We start from the raw sequence: 24567 nt of genomic DNA on the forward strand, positions 1-24567 counted from the left end.
TAGCATTTTAATAGTATGGTAAATATAGTTTTGTAGTTAAAATGTAACTTTTGTAGTTAAAATAGGAACTATGTATGTGGGATATTTTTTTAAAGAAAGGAATGAGGTACTCGCACCAGATAGCAGTCAAAGGACACCTAAATCTTTCAGAGAAAAAGAAATTATTGTTCCATTATCAGAAGAAACTACTTTCTTTCCGCCTCATTCAGCCCTGAAGATGCCATCAGTAAGTCAGTAATAAGAGGAAGAGGTTGACATTGTCCACACAGAATCCTTTGAATGGAATTTATGCATCATATATGAGATGTATGAATATGCAACGGGCTATTGCTTTTAAGGGTGTGAAAAATGCATGTATTTTATGATTGGCTTTTCGCAAATATTAAAATGAATATTATATGTGTTGTGTTAGAAAGTAATGCTGTATTAGTTTTCTTAAGTACTGTGTTAAATATAGTTTAGGCTATAAAAATTGTTAAAATAGAAACGATGCTATGTAGGATACTTTTTTAAAAAGAAAGGACTCGCAGCAAGATAGCAGCCACAGGACACCTAAATCTTTCAGAGAAGAATTTATGGCCCTCTTATCAGAAGAAACAGAAACGAACTTCTTCCTGCCTCAAAGACCCTGTTAGGATTTGGAGGAAGAAGTTGACGATGACCAGACAGAATCCTGTATTTGAATGGGATTTATGCATCATGTATGAAGTGTATGAATATGCAACAGGCTATTGTTTTTAAGGGTTAATCCTTTGTTAAGGGGTGTCCTTTTTCAGGCGTGCTGCCCAGAAAAAGGTAACCGGACGTCCGTAACTCTTTGTCTTTATTGTCTCATATTGTCCTAATTCAAATTGTCCAAATTATTATTACTCTAATTGTATTACTATTTTAATAACCATTTTATTACTATTAAACTTTTAAAATTTTAAAAACAAGTGCTTGGCGTTTTTCACATCTTGGAAAATTTTTAGATCTTTTACTCGATTAGTGCAATTTCTCTTATAATGTCCTAAGTCTGTCTAACTATTCAGTTGGAGTTTCTTCTTTCTCTCTTAAAAGCTGTCCCTTAAAAGCCTTTGTTTGCATTTCACCTTCGATATGCCGCCTCATTTATTCCCTTGATTATGAAATTACGATAATTATTCATGTGTTTCCTCCCCTCCTCATCCTTTTGACCCCAATCAGTACTTGCCATTGGCATTTTCTAATCTCCTGGGGGGACCTGCTGGTTTTTCCCTTAGCGTCGGAGGAAGGGGGTTGAGGGGAGGGATCCACGCTGAGGCTTAGTCCTCCAAGGTGTATGCGGGGTCTGCTGCTGGAACCGCCAGAGGGGGATCTTCCAGTGGAGACCGAGCCGGAGTGTGGATAGTCTGCACATGGCTAATGGCGGCTGATCCAGCCGCTCCCGGCAGGGACAAGGAGGCGGGTGGCCCCGCCAGCAGCGGCGGGACCCAGCGCAGCCAGCAGCCAGCTGGGGATGGGACGGCCAGGACAGACGGGCCCACCCGCCCCAGTGCGGTCGGCGCGGTGTCCACAGACCATGCGGCAGTACGGACGCCCCACCCCCCCCACCCCACCCCCCCCCGGCATGGCCGGCGGAGCGGCCGCGAGCCAGGCAGCTGGGACCAGGGTAAACAAACTCACCGGCGGGGCCAGAGCCGGCACAGGGGCTGGATCGAGTGGTGTAGCCGCAAGCACCAAGACTGGAGCCAGGGACGCATGGTGCAGCCGTGAACGGGTGGGGAAAATGGCAGGAACGGAGGAGGTAATCTCTTGTTCCCAGCCCTTTTCTTTCACCCTTTTTTCTTCTATTGCTTTCTCTCAGGGGTTTTTGATATTTTAATGATGTTATTTTGTTATGATCTCCCACCCAGCATGCGGCATATTCTTTTTCTTCTGGATTAAATGTTTTTTTACAAATAAATCCAGAACCTGACAAATCCAAACTTCTACTTGGATACTTTGAAATGGTCGATGAGCTAACTCACGACCTCCTAATGTTGTTTTTTCCATCACCTTTTTTTATTTATCTTTTGGCAAGTTACACATCTTTCAGTGACTTGTTTTGCTAATCTAAAAATCTCAATACCCATAGTTTCTTTTAAAAATGATCACACAAAGCCTGGGTACCCCAGTGGGTTTTCTGATGCACGTCCTCTAATATTTTCCTAGTAAGCATTTTATTAAGTAATTGCTTTCCATCAGGAAGTTTCCATTTCCTAAATTCATCTTGGTCTCTTCCTATCTTGCTTAATTCTATTTTTTCCTCATTTGGAGTTAATATTAACACTTTCAGCTCCATTTTCTGCTACATCTTTAGCTTCTTGATTTGCCAAATTATTTCATCTTATTTCTGGGGTCTTTCCCTTTTGGTGTCCCTTAATATGTACTATAGCTATCTCTTTGAGGTAATTTTAATGCCTCTAAAACCTTTAAAATAAGTATCTCGTACTATAAAATATTAATCCCGATGTTTCCGGGTGTGTCGTGCCTGGCCGCATCTGACCCTTGCTGCTGAACCAAAGGCAGCAGCTTTGGCGTTTTACCCCAGAGATACCTTTGGCCGGCTGGATGCTGCAGCTGGGCACTCGGAACAAATCCAGGCAAAGTCGGAACTCAGTTTACCTCTGGTAGAAAAGGTTTAGGCGACAGTGAAGAGAAAGGAGCGGATTCTATCATAGAGTCTTAATCCAGAGTTTTATTTTAGGATGGTAGACCTCTGAAACAGCTCCCAGTAGAACCCCAGCTGCATGGTCTCGTCTGCTTTTAAGCCCCGGGGACAGGGGGAGGGGAAGGGACAGGTGAGCCAACCAGGTGGGAGGAGGGGAAGGCTCAAGGGATATAGATGCTTGGACAGGCCAATGAGCCCGGACCTCAGGGGCATCTTTTGAACTTCTGCCAACCACACGACGCCCTTGCTGGAATGTTAAGATTGATGGACAGCTCTTAGCAGGAGGGCAAAAGGGGGAGGGGAAAGGTTGGCACACCTGAGAGGTTGGGATAGGTGAAACAGGAAATCACACTGCAACATCATACTAATCCCTTTCCTCTTGAATTAAGTAATCCTCTTTCTTTCCAAATTTTTCTAAAGGTATGTACTACTCCAAAGGCATACTTTGAATCAGTATATATAATTCCTTTCTTTTGTGAAAAATATTCTAGTGCTCTTTTTAGAGTATATAATTCACAAGTTTGTGCTTACTAGTTTAATTTCCCTTTTTCCATAGTTTGCATGTTTTTCCCATCAACTACTGCATACCCTATATTTTCTCCTTTTGCAAGGAGTTGTATCTCTGTTAAGTAACATAACTCCCAAAGGGCTATTTTGGGGTATCTCTGCTAGTACGCTTTTATTCCCCCTTTTTTCTTTCCTGTATCGAACTTACTGGTTTTCTGACCCATTTTTCCAGACCTTATCTGTTCATCCCCTGCCTCTGTTTCTCACTTTCACTAGCAACCTGAATACCACTTTCTTTCGACTACACACACATGAAAAAATAACAAACACTTTTTCACACACTACTCTTCAATACAATACACCTCCCTCCAAGGAGATTTAATGAAGCTTAAAATAAACAATCTACATTTCATATACTTTCATTTGTCTACATGCACTCACTTTTGCTTCTCATTCACTTCCACACATTCTTTCACACCCTCAGGACCCAAAGCAGACCCCTGTTGCCAGAGAATCGCGGGTCCCTGTGGCCCCCCTTGCCTTGGGGTTGGCCTCCTGGTTTCAGTATCACTGGGCCTCCTGGAAGGTCCCTGACTCTGGTTGCCTCTGGTGCCAGTTCACCTGTGAGGCTGTCTGCGTATCACTCACACTCTTAAGCCACAGCCCCCTCCACATGCCTGGGAGAACAATGGCCTGTTTGCAGGTCACCTACACCTTATGCCACAGCCCCCACCCACCCGGGGGAACAATGGCTTGTTTGTGGGTCACTTACACCTTTTTCCACAGTCCCCCCCCTTCCCATCCACCTGAGAAGCTGAGGCTGATTTTGTGTGTGACTCACTCTCACACACAACAAGACAACAATAAGGTACCTTTTACTTTCAAATCACCTGTTACAATTTCAGATGTTACTGGCCAGCTCCAGTACTCTTGGATATCCCTCAACCCAGCTGTGTTGTCCAACTCCAGATGCTGTTGGGCATATCCTCAATCCGGCAGAATTTTGCTCAACCCTGGATGCTCTCGGGCATTCTCATCCCTCAACCTAGCAGAATTTTTAGGGGCCCCTCTCTTTTGTCCTGTTTCCTAGTGGATTGGGCTAGGAAACTCTGCTGCTCCCTTCCTCTGAGGCATCCAACCCCTTCCTGAGACCCAGTCCCAGTAACCCCGGGGGATTCGCTCACTCCTTTTATCACTCACTTTGTATCTTTACTGGCCGTTTTTCTCATGAAAAGTAAAAAACGCAGCATGGGAGACTCTGCACTCAGGTAGCAAGTCTGTGATAAGCAGCCCACCTCTCATTCACACACATTCATTCCCCCGTACCTGCCCCCCTGAAAAGTACTTACCAATCCTTTTTTTCTTTCCGGGTTCTTCGTGTGCACTACTAGTCTTAGGGGGCCAATTACCGTGGTTTTAGGGAGCTTTTTCCCCTTTTCTTTGTTATATTGTCTCTTTTTGTCCACCAGCTGCAACCAGCATCTGTTGGCCACCCTGGAGAAACAGAATGAGGCTGCCAAACTGGGCAGGGCGTGCCTTCCCCACTCAGAATCCCCTAGAGCGCTGGCAACGAGGTGTTAAATCCGAGTCATGGCACCAAATTGTGAAATACGCCAATCACTAGTTTTTAAAATTTTAAAAGTTTAATAGTAATAAAATGGTTATAAAAATAGTAATACAAATTAGAGCAATTTTGACAATAAAGGACAATAAAAGCAAAGAATACTAATGTTCAGATGCTTTCTAAGAAAAAGCATGGCTTGCTAACAAAGGATTAACCCTTAAAAGCAATAGCCTGTTGCATATTCATATATCTCATACATGATGCATACATTCCTTTCAAACTAGGGATTTATTTGGTTATTGTCAACTTCCCCCCCCTTCATCTTGTAAATCATGGTCAGACTCCATGGAGTCTGCAAGGAGACTAGTTCTTCACAATAAGGAGGTAATAATTCTTTCTCTTTGGGATTTTAGGGTCTTATTACTGTTATCTCTGTGCGAAGAATGTCTTGATTATCTCATCTCTTTCTTGAGCTAGTAAAAAGTATCTTATTTAGCATAGTTTCTATTTTAACATTATGTTATAACCTAAAACTATGTTTAACACACTACTTAAGAAAATCAATACAGCATAACTTTCTACCATAACACATATAACATTCATTTTAATATTTGCGAAAAGCCAATCACATAATAGACATTTTTCACAAACCTTTGACTTGTCTTCATGCCATCTTGTAGATTAAACTAATATATTTTATTTCTTTTTGTGGTTCCATCCTGTTGTATTTTCATTTCCTGATAATGAGGGTCAATAAATGCTTCTTTTTTCAGTGCTCTGGTTTCTGTTTATGTTATCTTGTCTTTCAGATAAGATAGTCCCTGAATATGCGAAATCACCTAATTATTTTATACCATTTTCTGAGCTAGTCACATGAAAAAGCAATTTAACATCCCACAGTCTCTATTATGCTAGGATGCTAGGGTCTAAGATAATACATATTATACTACTATTTATAAAAGCGATACGGTGCATACATAAACTGACAGATTATACTATATCAAAAGCAGTTAAAAGTAATCACAAATTGTACTATATCAGGATTCTTGTGATCAATAATAACTTGCAAATCAAAAGTTAATACATAAATGCAAAAGCCAATAACTATATATGTTATCTATACAGTCATCTCGGGGTCTTTCTGGGTCGCTGCGACCCCAAGATTGTTAAAAGTCTCTTTTCCCAGCCCGAGCGCTTGAAGAATGAGTCGGAGCTGTTCAGTTCTCGGTCTCAAGGTTGTTTATTGCGTCTTATCTACAAAAAATTTTCTCCTGCCCTGCTGAGGTCCGTCCAGCAGGACAGTTCCAGGCACACTGCCTGCCCCCAGGGCGGTGTTATGTCTTTATACTAAAAACTATGTATACAATGTTTACAATTACTTTCCAATACCTATCACCTATGTTAGACAGTGAGCTTCTACTCTAAACCAATCTAAAAGTGCCAACATCACAGCAGAAGATGGAGGCCAAGAAGAAGGAGAAAGGCTGGACATACTCAGTTCCCTCCATCTTGCCTCCTGAACCCCCATACCAAAAACCCTAAAATCTACTTTTCCACCCCGTGATAACTTCACTAATATTCTACTTAAACTATTGTGGCTTGCTGATCTTCATATAAGGTTGGTAATTTGCTCCACGGGTCATAATCAAAACCACAGGTGTTTTGGGCTTTGTGCCAGGGCTTCTGAGCCCCCTGGCAGAGGTTTTGGCCATCCTGGACAGCCAGAGGGATGTTCTGGGTTCCCACATCTCCCCCTTCTGTTTGCACCAAAACCACCTCTTTTGCAACTTTGTCCAAGGGCCGCCACATGCACACAAAGATGCATGGTAAAATGAGCAGAAGAACTACAAGCCCTATAAAAATGTAACAACCTACCTTTAAAAGTCCCTTCCACAATGGTGAAAGGTTAAAAAATCCAACCACATCATACATCCAGGATCCAGTGACCTCCCCAAGTTTGTTAATGCTTTCTTGTAACTTTTTGATGTTTTCACGAATTGATTTTGAATGATCTGACATGTTCATGCAGCACATCCCTTCAAATTCTTCACACCCGTGTCCATGTGCCAGCAGCAGATAGTCAATTGCTGCTCTGTTTTGGAGAGTTGCTTGTCTTACACTGTTGATGTCTGTTAACATTTCACTCAGTGTAAGAGAAACAGCCCGAGCATGCTTGCTCAGCCAGCAACCCATATGATCCAATTGAGTCAAGGCCACCCCTGATGCTGCCTGTGGAGAGAAAATTGCAACTGCAATTCTCCGAGCCTTGTCCCATGTGTGTACATCATCATCACAATTTGGACTGTATTGTTCCACTGATCTTTTCTCCTTATGTGTTTGTTCTTTCAAAATTCTCAAATCGGGTGTTAGCAATGAAATCCTCCCAATGCTGCATGGACCACCTTTGACATTTGCAGGGATACCAGGCCAAATTCTGTCCCCACAAATGAAAAAGATTCCCTGCGGTAATTGTGCTGGAACCTGGAGTGATGCTTTGGCTGTCATCTTGGTGTATTTGCACCAAGCAGATGCATTTCTATAAAAAGGATGATTTGGAGTGACATCGATTGTCTTATTTTCTGTTTGTGTCACCTCCGAAAGTTCGAATTTTATACAAAAATTCATTTTTGTTGATCCAAGAATTTCCAGTTCCTCAGGTTCAAAAGGAGCCACAGGGAGGAACTGTGTCCAAAGACGCCACTCATTCACAGGATTCAAAATGACCTGTGAAATCTTTGTAGGACTATTTTTTGGAATTGGCCATTCATTCACTGGCAAACCCACCAGACATGTTGAGAATGGTCTCCCTGGCCTTGAATGTGTCAAGCAGATGCTGTCTAAACCTGCTGCATTGGCCAAAGCTTCCCAAACATTTTGTTTTGGCTGGACCATGGGCAAATCTGCTCCATTGCCTAAGGCAAGAGATGGAAGAATGAGGCACATGAGCAGTACCTGATCGAATTTCAAGCTCATGGCTTCACCCCTTGTGAGAAGCTTTGTCATGCCGTGACACCCAAGCCCCTGAGAAAAACCTCAAGTCCTTGAACCCTTTATGTGCTGTTCGAGGTGATGGCCACGGTCTTGTCTTCTCCCTCTGTCTGCGTGCTCGCTTCTTGGGTTCCGGGATCCGTGTCTTCCTGTGTCCAAGTCTGGTAGGGCTTCACGTGTCTTACTGACACCCACTTCGGTCCTCGCCCTGTGGAAATACAAGCGAAACCCTTGCTCCACGTGATTAGCTTGAAAGGACCTTCAATCTGTCCTGTTTCTGGATTTCTGATCAAAACTAAAGGATTGTCCCTTAGTTTTGCCTGGGTACTGTTGGAAAAATGCCTGAGAATTGGTGGATTGGGTTCTGAAAAGGAGCTGTTGAGAAAATTCAACACATCCAATGCCTTGTTCAACCTCATGTGAGGCATTGTCTCTGGCTCCCCCCTTTTTTGTTTATCCAAAAAGGATTTCAGGGTGTGATGTGTTCTTTCAATGATTGCTTGACCTGTGGGAGTGTGGGGAATACTGAATGTATGTCTGACACCCCACTTTTTCAGAAATTTGTCAAGCACCTTCCCTGTATATGTTGGACCATTGTATGTTTTTATTTCTTGAGGCACCCCCAATGATGCAAATGCTTGCAAAAAGTGTCGACAGGCACGTTGTGCAGTTTCTCCTGTGTGTAATGATGCGAAAATTGCTCCTGAGAACGTATCAACTGAAACGTGGATATTTTTAAGCTTCCCAAAAGATGGATATTTTGTGACATCAGCTTGCCACAGCTGGAGGTTTTGCAATCCTCTTGGATTGACTGCTCCTGTGGATGCAGGTGGCTGCACAAGCTGACAGTCTGGGCAAGCACTAATTATTTCCCTCGCCTGGCTTTTTGAGATGCAAAAGGATTCCACCAGCGCCTCTGCATTTTGATGAAAAAATGCATGGTTCAACCTTGCCTGCTCAAAAATATCCGGTAAAGTCTGAGAAATGGGCATGGTTAACTTGTCTGCCTGGGCATTCCCTTCTGCTAAAAATCCTGGGAGGTACGAGTGTGCTCTGATGTGAGTAATGAAATATTTATGTTCCCTGTTTTCCAGCAGTGTTTTCATACATGATAAGTATGAATATAAAATGTCATTGCTTGTTTCTTTCAAAAGTGAACCTTCCAATTGTTTGACCACATTTGCAACATATTCTGAATCTGTGATCAGATTGAGAGGTTGCTGGAACAATTGAAAGACCTTGACCACTGCTGCCAATTCCACAATTTGTGGTGAACCTTGGACTATTTTTATGTCTGAATCCCATTCCCCTCTGATTGAATCCTGCCACGTGATTACTGATTTGTGAGTTTTCCCTGAACCATCAGTGAATCCTGTTATCCTGTCCAATGGTTCCTCACTTACTCTTGGTTTTTCCCGGAAACAAAATTTTGATTTCAGCAGTGTGTCACCTGGAAAGTGAATCGTGCAAACACCTGGAAAGCCTAACAACGCAATTAACAAATCTTTTGATTTTAGCATCGCCCTGTCAAAATAATCTTTTTTCAGAGGTAAATAGATTGTGGAAAAATCCCTGCCTGACATTGTCAGCAAACTTGTTCTCCCTTTTATGATAATTTGTGCTGCCATTTCCAAATCAGTGAGAATTGTCTTTGGAGACCTGTAAGACAAAAAATCCACTCTATGATTAAGAGAGGGTCTCTTTGAGATGAATCGCACTGAAAAATCAGACCATGAAACTGTACTTTTTCCCCCAGCACTGTAGTAAACCCCATAAGTTTGGGAAAAGCACCATGGAGAATATGAACAATAGGAATGCTGACACAGCAAAAGAAAATTCCTGTTTCCCTGTCCTCCACCCTTAACCTATCTCTGTAACCCTATAAGGCAATGTTATGTTAACCCCTTACCATTGGTCAAGCTTGGATCCTTTCCAACCCTATAAAAGAAGCATACTTTACCCCATTAGTTGGGGAAGAAGAAGAGCAGAGACCCTTCACGGATCTCCCCAAATAAAGCCATCTCCGTGGAACAGCCTGCGCCTTCTCCTTCTCCTCTCTCTCTCCGTCTGCTGCAGCCTCAAGCCCGGGGCACCACTACCTAGCAAGCAAAGCTGAAATCCTGAGAGCTTGCTAATCACTATAGAGCTGATAATCACCATGCTTGCTAGATGGTAGCCCCGCGGCGTTGGCATGAGCAAGCTAGCTTCGGGCACCCAGTCCCTACTCAGGGACTGAGCTCCTGAGCCCTATTGCTCTGCTTTATGAAAATGATAGTGGAGCCCTGGAAAATGTTAAAAATAGTCTTTGAAAATATTAGGCCTTGTGTTTTCTCAGATCACTGCACCTGCGTAAGCAGTATGATAAAAGATAGAATTGTTAGATGTGATGATTGTTTAGTAATTAAATATAATTATTATATAACCATAAGAAGAATCGTGAGAAACTATGTTGGAAATTTAAAGGGGGCTATGTTTAGCTGAAATCTGTGTATACAATAGAACAATATAAGTTTAATAATTAACATGAAAGTTATGTAATGATAGAGTATAAAACACCTTCACCTCGAATGTATGGTTGGAATCAGATTTGGGTGGAAACTATCCTGATTCCCAGAGCTCTTAAATAAAAAGCACTGCATATAATCGCTTATGTGATTATGTGTTTTTTGAACACTAACATTTTCGCGACCCCAGATGGGACCCTGCGGGTGCTGCTGAAGCGAGTTCTGCAACTCGACCACGCTCCAGCCAGCAGTGAGGGATTCTTGGGGAGCTCGATCGGCCGCGACCGCTTCTGCCGCTTGCAACGTCCCCAGGAGAAAGGTAAGGTGCTTTTTACTTTGGTTTGGGTGCCTGCCAATAAGACGCAGAGAAAGCTACTCTTGGTTGGGCTAAAGGAATTCCTGGTGGTACAAGCCTAGGCGCCGTTCCATAAGACAATCGCGAAAGCGTTGCGGGTTCGGCAATTTGTGGTATATTTGGAATGGAGAAACTTAAAGGGATTTTGGGCGGCAACACCTCTATCCCGCAAAGTTCTCCTTTGGGGTGCTTATTAGCACATTGGAAACAGGGTAATTTTGGGGAAGAATTACTTAAAGCTAAGTTGATTGATTATTGTAATACATGGTGGCCAGAATGTGCCTTGGAGAATCGTGAAAAATGGCCAAAATACGGTACTCTGCAATATAACACTATTTCGCAGTTAATGTTGTTTTGTAAACAAGAAGGAAAATGGGATGAGGTTCCGTATGTTGATTTGTTTTTCTATTTACGGGGAAAGCCAGAATGGCAGAATGAATGTGGATTAATGATGGTTAATACATCTGCAAGCAATAAGTGTGGGGTTTGTGAGGAACGTTGTTGGCGTTGAAAGCAAGCCTGAGCAGGGAAAAATATACAGATATTGATTTACAGGTAGCTCCAATAGGAACAAGAGAACCTAACCCTATCCCACCTGTTTCATCTGTCCCTATCCCACTGCCTGCTCCTACCCCACCTAGTCCTGAACCTGTCTCATCTAGTACACCTTTTCCTCTTTATCCTCCTCTCCCATCGTCACCTGATCCCTCTTCCTCGGAAGATGAGCAAAACCTAACTGTGGTAGAAAGGAGAGAGAGAGAATCAACAACCCCAGTAGCCCACAGAACCAGGAGTCGGTCTAACCTTGCCCCAGTTATGGATAGAAAAGACATAGGCAGACAAAAATGGACTGTAATTGCCCCCTTGCGACAAAGTGTAGGAGTGGAAGGGCCAGTATTTATAAAAGTGCCTTTCTCTCCTGCAGATTGAGTTATTTGGAAACAATCAGCCAGAACTTCTTATAGAGAAAATCCTGATAAAATGGCATGAGTAGTAAAAATGGTTATAAAATCTCAAAATCCTGACTGGGATGACATACAAGTAATATTAGATACTTTGATGGATTCTACTGAGAAAGAGATGGTACTTAAGGCAGCCAAAGAAAGGGTAAGAGAGGACATCAGAAACGGACTCGTAACAGGGAATTTAGATGAGAATTTCCCAATTGAGGATCCAAATTGGGACCCTAATTTATTTTGCGATATGGGGAGACTATGGAAATATCGAGAGTGGATCCAAATAGGAGTTCAGAATGGTGTGCCCAAAACTATAAATTGGTCTAAACTATATGAAGTTCAGCAGGAAAAGAAGGAATCTCCCGCTGCGATTTTGGAGAGGCTTAAGGAGGTAGCAAGAAAATATACAGATCTCCAAATGGACACAGAACAAGCAAAGGTTCAGCTCGCTCTCATATTCTTGGGCCAGTCACAGGACGATATTCGTAGAAAATTGCAAGAATTAGGAGAAGAACTAAGGAATTTGGATAAGCTACTTGAGGTAGCCTGGAAGGTATATTACAATCGCGAAAGAGAAGCTAGTAAAAGGCAGCAGCAGAATCTGTTGGCAGTAATACAAGGAAAAGGGAACCCAAATTTCAGGGGACATAACAGGAATGGTCAAGGTAGGAGACCAGTTATGCAGGGGTTAAACCTAAATCAATGTGCGTATTGCAAGCGGGAGGGCCATTGGAAGAGACAATGTCCAGACTTGAACAACCAGTTTCACCAGGACAATCAGTTCCGGCAGGTTACCAAGGGGATGGTTTTGGGGGAGTATACCAGCTGACTAGACATAGAACCGGTAGAACGAGTTAAGGAACCTGTTATAAATATACAATTAGGACATAAAGAGGTCAAATTTCTAATAGATACCTTTGAAAATGGAGAGCTTATAATGAAAATACCTGATTCAAGGAGGGGACAGATATTAATGATCAAAGAAAAACCTGTTCCCTCTATCCCTAGGGAGGTAGAAGATGCAGTGATTCCCTCTGTATGGGAGACAGATATAGCAGGGAAATCTAAATTGGCACAACCAGTGCATGTAGAATTACAGGAAGGGGCGAGGGCTGTACAAGTCAAACAGTATGCTATAAAACCAGAATCACAGCAAGGAATAGTAAAGATTATTGAGAAATTCTTGAAATACCGAATTTTAGAAGAATGTGAATCAGAATTTCATACACCAATATTTCCAGTAAAGAAACCAAATGGTGAATATAGATTAGTGCAGGATTTGAGAGCAATAAATAAAATAACAAAGGACATTTATCCAGTGGTAACAAATCCTTACACATTGCTGACATCCATAAAGGAGATATCTAAGTGGTTTACTGTAATTGATTTAAAAGATGTCTTTTTCTGCATCCCCCTTGACAAAGAAAGAAGGAAACTGTTTGCCTGTGAGTGGGAAAACCCAGGGAATGGGAGAAAGACCCAGCTCACCTAGACACGATATAAGAACTCGCCGACCCTATTCGGAAACCAACTGGCAAAGGAGCTGGAGATTTGGACCAAAAATGGGCAAGTACCAAGACACCAATACCTGTTGTTGCAGTATGTTGATGATATACTAATAGCTACAGAAGGAAAAGCAACCTGTATAAAGGTAACCATTGAGATTTTAAATTCACTGGGAATGGGAGGTTATAAAGTATCCAGAAGAAAGGCACAAATTGCCCAACAGACTGTGATCTACTTGGGATGTGAAATTTCACAAGGGCAACAAAAACTAGGTACTAACTGTATCCAAGCTATTTGTGCTATTCCAGAGCCCCAGAATTTACATGAGCTGCGAGTCTTCCTCAGGATGGCAGGATGGTGTTGCCTGTGGATCATGGACTATGGACTGACTGTGAAGCTCCTGTATGAAGCTCAGAAGACGCAGCCATTCACCTGGGGCAAGTCACAGAAAGAAGCCTTCCTAAATTAAAGGAAGCACTGACAACTGCTCCAGCATTAGGGTTACCTGATTTGTCTGAAGATTTTCAGCTGTTTGTACATGAAAGGCTGCGCCTAGCACTAGGAGTCCTGACCCAATGTCTGGGAAGCTGGAAAAGGCCGGTGGGCTACTTTTCCAAACAACTTGACAACATAAGTGCCGGGTGGCCTTCATGTCTGCGGGCAGTCACAGCTACTGTGATGCTGATACAAAAAGCCAGGAAGCTTACTGTGGGAAGACACATAGATGTCTATGTACCACACATGGTAACAACTGTCTTAGAACAGAAGGGGGGCCATTGGCTATCCCCAAGCAGGATGATGAAATTCCAGATAGTCCTGACTGAGCAGGATGATGTCACATTAAAAACAACTAACCTTTTGAATCCAGCTTTGTTCCTAGGTACCACAGCTGAAGAAGGCCCATTAGAGCATGACTGTGTAGAGGTAATAGAGTAGACCTATTCAGCAAGAGAAGACCTGAAAGATGTCCCACTAGAGCAACCGGAGTGGGAGCTGTTTACAGATGGGAGCAGCTTCGTGGGAAACTGAACCAGATACGCTGGATATGCGGTAACAACAGTCAGTACAGTAGTGGAGGCAAAGGCATTACCACCAAATGCATCTGCCCAGAAGGCAGAACTGGTTGCTTTAACCAGGGCACTAGAATTAAGTGAAGGGGAAAAGGTAAATATCTGGACTGACTCAAAATATGCTTTTGGAGTGGTGCATGTACACGGAGCACTGTGGAAAGAAAGAGGATTGCTATCTTCTCGAGGTACGCACATTAAACATCAGGATGCAGTCCTGCAATTGATAAAAGCAGTACAAAAACCTGAACAAGTGGCAATTATACACTGAAAAGCACACCAATCAGGAAACTCCAAAATCTGTGAGGGAAATCGAAAAGCAGACTGGGCAGCCCGACAGGTTGCTCGAAGGGTGCAAACAACAATGGCATTGATACCTTTAAAGCTTAATGTATCCCAATTCAATTTGCCTCCAAAACAAAAATATTCAGTAGAAGATGAGAGACTGGCACGTTTGCTAAATGCACAAAAGAATTCAGAGGGATGGTATGTGACTGCACAAGGACAAATAGTGGTACCCCCCTTGATAATGAGAGAAGTTCTACAAATTAAACATAGCGAACGTCATTGGGGTGCAGAGGCATTGGTAAAATTGCTAAAGCAGAGTTTAATTTCAGTACAGATGTTAACAATGGCAAAATCAGTAATGTCAAAATGTGATATCTGATTGAAAACAACCCAGTGGCTAGGCAACAGGCACAGCTAGGAAGAATTCGGATAGGAATAGAGCCAGGAGACTATTGGCAGGTAGATTTTGTAGAATTGCCAGGAACTCGAGGATACAAATACCTGTTAGTGGGGGTTGACACATTCTCTGGGTGGCCAGAAGCCCTTCCCTGTTGCACAAACCAAGCAAAGGAAACAGTTAAGTGGTTTGTACAGGAGATTATTCCCAGGTTCGGGGTGCCCCTAGGGGTATCATCAGATAGGGGGCCCCATTTCATAGCTACAGTAGTAAGAGAGGTAAGTAGATTGCTGGGGATAACTTGGGACCTCCACACACCATGGAGACCCCAGTCAAGTGGACAGGTTGAGAGGATGAATCAGACACTAAAAGGCAAATCAGTAAAATATGCCAAGAAGCCAAATTGCAGTGGCCCCAGGCTTTGCCAATAGCACTGTTGAGGATTCGGATAAAGCCTAGGAGTGGGATGTCAGTCAGTCCTTATGAGATATTGTATGGGAAACCATATGAATCTCCTGAGCCTAACCCTAATGTACACGTCACAGGAAAGCAGGAAGTGTATAATTATGTTCTGTCTCTTGGGAAAACTTTAGCTCGGCTCCAGAGGATCCTCGTGTGGAATAGACCGTTGACTCTCGAGAATCCTGTTCATAACATACATGCAGGAGACGAGGTGTACATCAAGAACTGGAATGAAGAACCGCTGAAAGAAAAGTAGAGTGGACCCCATCAGGTACTACTGACCACCTTTACAGCAGTCAAAGTAGCCGGCGTGGACCCCTGGATTCATTACACCCGAGTGAAGAAAATCCATCCTGAATCACGGACTGTGTAAACTGTGGAACCAACAAGGCTGCAGATAAGATGTGTTTAATTACTTTGAGAATGCTATCAGTAATTGTGCTAACGTTATGGTCATTAACGTCTTTGGGATGTGGAATGCAAAATGATCAACTAACTACTCTTCATTCTAGAATGAAGAGAGAGGTACAAGCAGAAACACAGGTGATAAAGGTTTCTAATGCAGTTTGGGCTGAGAATGTAATGATCAGATTAGTCAAAGATTTTGCCAAAATGCAAAACACCAGTAGAATAACTGCTTGTCTGCCAATACCAAAGGCAGCAGGACATCCAGTAAATTGGGGAATCATAACATCAAAACTACCTGAAATACAAAAGAACAAAACAATTGCATGTAAACAGGTACCCGAATCGAGGCAAGTAATCAAGGAAACTTGGGAGAAAATATGAACATGGATGAGACCCATGGACCAGAAAGACTGTATTCTAAGTGATGGCATACTAGGAACCCCTATGGGAGAATCAGGAGGCATCACACAATGGCAATGCTATTTACCACACTATAAAAAGGTTATAGAAAATGTTACAGAAACCACTCTGGTATGGAAGTGTGAGGCCAAGGATCAGAAAGATCACAGAGAGCCTTGGGACAGTGTGTGGTCTGTGAGTATTCTTCAAAGATTCCAATATATGGCAAACACCCCTTGGTGTATTAAGTGGGAAGGCTCCGAGAATGAAACAGATCCAGCAGTAACAAACACTGCCACTAGTAGCAAAACGAGGGCAGACAAAGTAAGTTGGTGGGCATGTAACAAAACTTATGACTGCACTTCTGATGATGCAGAGATAAAACAGATACCTCCCCTGGCAATAGCCCTACAAATTGGTTGTGCTTGCAGAGGGATCAAACATAAACAAGGCAGAGTGAATTATAAAGTAGTTGTGGGATGTACCAGGAGTACAGTCTGAAGTCCAGGACAATTTGTATGGGCAAGAAGCGATGGCACCTGGAACAACACATCTGCCTGTAGATGGGAAAGTAAAGGAGATTACTTTAGGCCTTCCAACCTCATGTCCAATTTGGAAAAGTCCCCATTTAACAGAAAACATGAACTTCTGCAGATAAGAGCAAGATGAGAAGTTCTAGACAATAAAAATCCAGATAACACTTTGCAAGAACCCTCTGGTGGAGTGAAATTTGGGTGGGGCCTAGAGTCATTACTTGGTCCTATAGCAAACTATCAGAGTAGGGAGATGCTGTACAAACTTACAGGTCAGGTAGATAGACTGGCAAGAGTCACCCAGGAAGGATTTAAAGAATTAAACCTACAATTACAAGCCACCACAAAAATGACTTTACAAAATCAATTAGCCTTAGATTTGTTACTCCTGAAAGAGCATGGAGTATGTGGATTTTTAAAGGGACAAGTTGATCATTGCTGCGTCCACATCCCAAATGTAACTGCAGATGTAGAATATGACATCAATCAGTTGAAACAAATAGAGCATGAAGCAAAAGAAGAGCAAAAGGACTTGACTACAAGCTGGTTAGGAAAAAAAAATCTTTAAAGGGTTAGGGTGGAATGTGAGTTCATGGATCAAATCTATCATTGGGAGTGTGATAATCTTACTAATTGTATTCTTAGCAATTTGGTTAGTGTACAGCATCTTAAAGGGAGAGATACAGAAGAAAACGTCCTGGAACCAGAAAATAATAAAGACACTGACACGATATCCACCCCCACCATCTTCTGGTTCTCCAGTTCCTGATAGCATCCACATCAACCATGGATTTGAAGAACGCCAAGTATAAATTGAGGAATAAAGGACTGTATCAAGTGAAAACATTTACACCTATAGTAAAGTGAAAATGCTTTCAAAGGGGGAGAATGATAGTGGAGCCTTGGAAAATGTTAAAAATAGTCTTTGAAAATATTAGGCCTTGTGTTTTCTCAGATCACTGCACCTGCATAAGCAGTATGATAATAGAATTGTTAGATGTGATGATTGTTTAGTAATTAAATATAATTATTATATAACCATAAGAAGAATCGTGAGAAACTATGTTGGAAATTTAAAGGGGGCTATGTTTAGCTGAAATCTGTGTATACAATAGAACAATATAAGTTTAATAATTAACATGAAAGTTATGTAATGATAGAGTATAAAACACATTCACCTCGAATGTATGGTCGGAATCAGATTTGGGTAGAAACTACCCCGATTCCCAGAGCTCTTAAATAAAAAGCACCGCATATAATCGCTTATGTGATTATGTGTTTTTTGAACGCTAACAATAAGGCTGATCAGAGGCTTTATTAAAGTGGCGGCCCAACGACTACGGACCCCCCCCAGAGGCGATATCCATCGGCTGAGCAACAAAGCCCCCCCGGGGTTTTCTGTGATTGCCTGTTCGGGAAGCCGCTCCTTCTGTGAAGGGACTTTTCGTTTTAGAAAATCCTATCCCCAGGAGGGTCAGTTCAACACTCAAAACTTACATCTGAACGAGAGAAAGTTCAGAGGAGAATGGATGTCAGCAGACCCCTTCCACAGATCTTGGACCCCAGGAACTGTAAGTATTAGCTAATATTGCGCGCATAACTTCAAGGCTCTAAAACTTTTTTAGTTTTTTTTCCTTTTTTTTTTTCTCGTTTTTTCTGCTGGAAGGGCTAACCATTAACATGGGTACAATTTTTAGTACATTAAGTAAAACCGAGAGAGAGAGATATTTAACTATTTTAGAAATCTTATCTGCTAACAACTTCTCCTTTTCTAAAGGCAAGCTCTCAAAAACTAACCTTAAAAAATTTGTAACTTGGATTATTTCGCAATACCCTGATACTGATAAGAAAGCAGTCATTGAAAATTCATTTTGGGATATGATCGGGAACACAATATATATCTCCCAAACAAACCAGGATTTCTCTGTAACTAATTATTTGCCTTTATTCCATATAATAACTAAAACCGTTGAAAGTTTTAACAGAGAAAAAATCTTGCAGGTAACAGACACTTCCTCTTCAAATACTAATGAGATTGATAAGAACTCAGAGGAATGTCACTTGCATACCTCACATCACCCCTTAGGTCCTAAAGTCCCTCTCGCCTCCGTTACTCCTAAAGCAGAGGTTACGCTGCTCACCACGGTTCCCCCCCCACATCCTCCACTACTGCGGGACCTGCGCGGCCTAACTCCGCGGATCCTGTCTTATCTGTAACTCCACACATCCCCCCTACCCCCGGCTCGGCTTCTTCCTTGCTTCCGGTCCCGGGGGGTCCCTTTTCCTGCCTCGGCCGCCCCCTCCACCCCGGCGTCGGCTCTGCCCCCCTCCGCTGCGTACCCACCCACCCCCGTGCTGGTGTCCCCCACCATCCCTCCTGCTGCAATGCCCCCCGCCCCCGTTCTCGCCACCGCTGTGCTCCGCGCCCCTCCCACCCCCACGGTGACTTCGACTCCTCCCGTCGCTGCACCCGCCGCCCCCGCTCCCCCCGCCCCGGCTCCGACCGGCCCGGCCCCTCCCGACGGCTCCCCGAGCCACACCCCTGCCGGTCCTGAGCCCGTGTCCATCCCCGCCGCCTCCCCCTGCTCCCTGCCTGCCACAGCTGGGAGACCTCATACATGTGCAGTCCCACCACACCACCCCGTAACCGCGGCACCCCAGACCGGTACCACTGCCTGCTCACCCCCACCCCCCCCATGCCCGCACCCCCACCGCGCCCAGCCCCCCTGCCCCCACCACGCGTCCCCCCAACCTCCCGCCCACCCTCAATGCCACCCGAACGGAATCCCAGACACCCCCCACGGTGCTACCCCCCCCACCCGGTCCTGTGCGTGCTGTGCTGCCATCCCAGCTCCAGTGGCACCTCCCCCTGGCCAGGTCATGCCATGTCTCCCCCCCCAGCCACTGAAACCTTTGAAAAACGCTTCTAAACGAAAAAAGCGCAAGTCACGGATAGCAACCCCCCCCCAGTCCTCCTCAGAGGACCAGAGCTCTTGCAGTGAATCTGATTCTGATACGATCCACATGGATCCATGGGGTCTTATTAAGATAGAGGCAACCAAGGCTGGGGATTGGGAGCTGGCACAGAAAATTAATGCTTTCCCGGTAGAATATAAGCAAGGACGGAATGGTGGCGAGTCCGCTATAAAGACGTGGAAAGCTAACTCGAATAAGGAACTAGTGCAATTAAGAAATATAGCCAAAGAACATGGGCGAAGCTCACATATTTTTAGAAATTACTTAGAAGCCATGTTCTCAGCACATGTCTTACTTCCCCATGATATAAAAAATATTTCACACTGCCTCCTGTCCCCAGCAGAATATATGTTATGGGACAGGCATTGGAAAAGACAATTAAAAACATTATCAGATTCATATTCTGGAGATGCTAATAAGACGAATTTTACGGTAGTCCAACTAGCTGGTGAAGGTGACTTACAGAAACCAGCAGACCAATTGGAAACCTTGAATAAAGAGGCACTGCAGGACATCGCTCTCGCAGCAAAAACCTCTTTACTTCTCGTGCATGATGAGTCAATGCCAACAATGCATTTTTCTACTATTAAACAAGGGCTAGATGAAAGTTGTATCAAATTTGTGGACAGACTTAGAGATGCTCTGGAGAAACAGATAGAGAGCACAGAGGCAAGGAAGGAACTCTCATGTAAACTTGCCTTGAGTAACTCAAATGAAAAATGCAAAGGCATTTTGAGGTCTCTACCCGTGGATACAGACCCCACCATAGAGCAGATGCTGGAATGCTATACACGTCACATGTCCACTGAAAATACAGTGGCACAAGCAGTTGTTAAGGGTATTGCTGAAGGAGTTTCTGGGGCATATGCAGTAATGGCTTCTAAAGACCAAGCTAAATGCTATCACTGTGGGGATCTTGGACATTATATAAAGGATTGCCCAGAGAGATCACCCCCCCAATACCACCGCAACAATTACCAAAGACCCCAGAATCAGCAGCGCTACCAGCAGCGTCCGTTAAACTCCTTGCGCCGCCCGGTCAAGCCCCGGGTGCTGACAACAAATCAAAGGCCACCCAGACCAAACCACGCACCATCCCAGGACGTTCCGGACCACAAGAAGAGGATCCAACCCACGGGGCAACCCAGATGGGAACCCGCCGGCAACTGGTAACTGCTTTGTCCATTGACTTTAATAATGAGAATGTTCACCGTGTTCCCACAGGCAAATATGGGCCAAAAGGCGGTCCTTCGCACATTTTAATTATAGGTGACTCTCTTAATAGCCCAAAGGAGATCTTTGTTGTTCCAGAAGTGCTGACAGTGCAGCCAGGACAAGAGATTCTCGTCCAGGTATACTGCATAGACTCACCATTTTTTCTTTCAAAGGGAACTTCAATAGCACAAGCCTTTTTACTCCCAAAGGATCACAGGGAACAGATTCCTCTCAACCCTACAGCTATGTGGGCACAAGTCGTGGGACCATCCAAGCCTACCATCGAGTGCGGCCTCACCTGCAAAGGCGAGAAGACCCACTTACCAGGGATGTTGGACACCGGTGCTGATGTGACCATCATCGCCCGCTCAGAATGGCCAGCACACTGGGATCTACAACCTGTTGCAGGCATGATTTCAGGGATTGGTGGAGCCACAGTGTCCATGAGAAGCAAGAACAACATCCTCGTGGAAGGGCCTGAAGGCAAGCTGGCAACCATCCGTCCATTCGTGGTAAGGGCCCCCATCACCCTTTGGGGCAGAGATGTTCTATCCCAGTGGGGAGCTTCCCTACATATTCCCACTCAGGATTTCTAATTGGGGCCACTGAGCTAAGCGCGCTGCCAGAAACACCTCGTCTCACCTGGAAAAGTCACAAGCCAATCTGGATTGAACAGTGGCCCCTCAATAAAGCCAAACTGCGCGCCCTAAACACCCTTGTGGAAGAACAGCTCGCAAAAGGCCACATAGTAGAGTCTGACAGCCCTTGGAACTCTCCAGTCTTCATTCTACTAAAGCCTGGGACAAACAGGTGGAGGCTTCTCCACGACCTTCGCAGAATCAACGAGGTCATCGAGGACATGGGCCCCCTCCAGCCTGGCCTGCCCTCCCCATCGATGCTGCCTAGAGACTGGACACTTGCTATCATAGACATTAAGGACTGTTTCTTCAGCATTCCTCTGCACCCTGAGGATGCTCCACGGTTTGCTTTTTCCGTTCCCTCTCTTAACAAGGAGGCCCCGCTCAAAAGATATCATTGGCGTTATCTTCCTCAAGGTCTGAAAAACTCGCCCACTATTTGCCAGTGGTACGTGGCTCACATCCTGTCTCCCATTCGGAAATCATTCCCCAATGCTATCATCCATCGCTATATGGATGACATCCTGGTGTGTGCTTCAGATAAAGCTTACTTGGACAATACAGTTAAAAAGACTATTGAAACCATAGAAAAGGTAGGAATGGAGAGTCATGAGGACAAAATCCAGTACACCAAGCCATGGACTTACCTTGGAGTCCAGATCCGGGAAAGGACCATCGTACCTCAGCAGATCACCATAAGTGACGACCCCAAAACCCTCAGGGACTTACACAGCCTGTGTGGATCCATCAACTGGGTACGTCCACTGCTAGGAATTACAACAGAGGACCTTGCTCTCTTGTTCAAACTTCTTCGTGGACCTAAGGACCTGGACTCTCCCTGCACACTCACAGAAGAAGCCAGAGGTGCCATCACCAAAGTCCAGGAAGCCCTGTCTTCACGCAAAGCCCATCGCTTCGAGCCCAGCCTGCATTTCCAGTTCATCATCCTGGGAAAAGCACCTCGATTCCATGGACTGATTTTCCAATGGGACTCCCAGCTTCAAGACCCTTTGTTGATACTGGAATGGGTCTTTACAAGTAGCCAGCCCACAAAGACACTCACCACCTACCAGGAGGTCATAGCACATTTAATAAAAAAGGCTAGGACTCGCCTTCACTCTCTCTCAGGTTGTGAGTTCGAATGCATATACTTACCAATAACTCTTACAGACTTTGAGGATTTGATCCAGACCAATGAAAGCCTCCAGTTTGCCCTGGATAGCTACACGGGCCAAATTTCAGTTAGGATCCCAAAACACAAACTTTTTAACCCTGATGTAACCTTCCATTTGATTCCAAAACGAATCCAAAGTAGAAAACCTCTCAAGGCTCTAACACTCTTTACAGATGGCTCAGGGTCTTCCCACAAGTCGGTGGTTACATGGAGAGACCCCAAAACACAAGATTGGCACTCTGACATACAAATAGTGGAGGGATCTCCACAGAACGCAGAATTAGCAGCTGTTGTCAGAGCCTTTGAAAAGTTTAAAAACGAGCCTTTCAATCTGGTTACAGATTCAGCTTATGTCGCTGGGATAGCGATGAGAGCAGAACATGCTCTTCTCAAAGAGGTCTCTAATCCAAAGTTGTACCAACTGCTCTCTAAATTAATACACCTAATCTCCCACAGAAAGCAACCTTACCATATAATGCATGTGAGGTCACACACGGACCTCCCAGGTTTTGTTGCAGAAGGCAACAGGAAAGCGGATGCATTAGCAATGGCAGCAGAAACTGCTAATGTTCCTAACATCTTTGCCCAGGCAAAGTTGTCACACGCGTTTTTTCATCAAAATATACCTGCCCCTATGAGAATGTTTAAGCTCTCAAAGGATCAGGCAAAGGCTATTGTAGCTACATGTCCGAACTGTCAGAACTATCAGATACCATCTATGGGGATGGGAGTCAATCCCCGAGGTCTGAATAGCTGCCAACTGTGGCAGACAGATGTAACTCACTTTGCACCTTTTGGAAGGTCAAAATACGTGCATGTATCGGTCGACACGTTTTCAGGAGCAGTATTTGCATCATCACATGCAGGAGAAAACACACTGCACACAATAAAACACTTTCTCCTCGCTTTTGCCGCCCTGGGTGTACCAAAAGAGATTAAAACAGATAATGGACCAGCCTACACTTCCCGCAAGTTAAAGGAGTTCTTCAATGAATGGGGAATAGCACACAAGACCGGCATACCTGTAAACCCCACAGGACAATCCATCGTGGAAAGGACACATCAAACCCTCAAAAGAGTCCTCGATCAACAGAACAGAGACATGAGAATCACATCTCCAGTGGAAAGACTCTGCAAGGCTCTCTACATCATCAACTTCCTGAACTGTACAGCATCAGAGCCTGACCCACCAATACTTCGCCACTTTGCAAATACCACCCAAGCAAAGCTCACTGAGAAGCCACCTGTGCTCATGAAGGACCCTGAAACACACCAAATTTCTGGGCCTCACCAGTTGATTACCTGGGGTAGAGGATATGGGTGCGTGCTACTACCATCCGGTCCAAGGTGGTACCCAGGAAAAAACATAAAGCCATACTTAGGCACTGCAAACACTACTCCTGCAAACGGGGACAAGAATGCTCCTGAGGCAAACACAAGACCACCTCAAAACCAAACCAGCTCTTCCTGAAGACGAAGATGTCGCCGGATACCCACAAACACAAGAACAGACCACCCCATTACAAGACAGCAGACAAAACTGAAAGCTAAACAACAGTCTGCTGCATCAGGCCATAGATAGCCTTAACACAAAAGTGTTCTCTGAATTATGTATTGTTACACTGTTTTTTTGTATTAAAAAAAAAAAGGAAAAAAAAAACAAACCTGTTATTCCCTCTCCCTAACCTTTTAAAACCCCTTAACCTTCTACCCACTCCTCCTCCCTTAGTGTAGCTTAGAAATTAAAAGAAAAAAGGGGGGAGGAGGGGAACACAGAAAAGAACAAGGCAGAAAACCCTCTCATCATAAAGATAACAAATTCTGCTTATATTCCCTATCAGAAGCCCTATTCCTGCCCAAAGATGAAAAATATCTCCGTTGCTGCTGTCCTCACTGCTGCCTGGATGTTCTTCACCGTACCGCGTGCCTTCAGCTGGATTAGCCCACAGCCTAGCCATA

General features: G+C 44.1%; 1 long non-coding RNA gene across 1 annotated transcript; it reads left to right on the forward strand.

Moving 5' to 3' along the window:
• The first annotated feature begins 1598 nt into the window (after positions 1–1598).
• Positions 1599–17864, forward strand: LOC129047004 (uncharacterized). Its single transcript, XR_008508929.1, has 2 exons — positions 1599–1765; positions 10425–17864. It is a non-coding gene; the product is annotated as an uncharacterized LOC129047004 (long non-coding RNA).
• The last annotated feature ends 6703 nt before the right edge of the window (positions 17865–24567 follow it).

This window comes from Molothrus ater, chromosome W (genome assembly GCF_012460135.2).
Source record: "Molothrus ater isolate BHLD 08-10-18 breed brown headed cowbird chromosome W, BPBGC_Mater_1.1, whole genome shotgun sequence".
Classification (NCBI taxonomy): Eukaryota; Metazoa; Chordata; class Aves; order Passeriformes; family Icteridae; genus Molothrus; species Molothrus ater.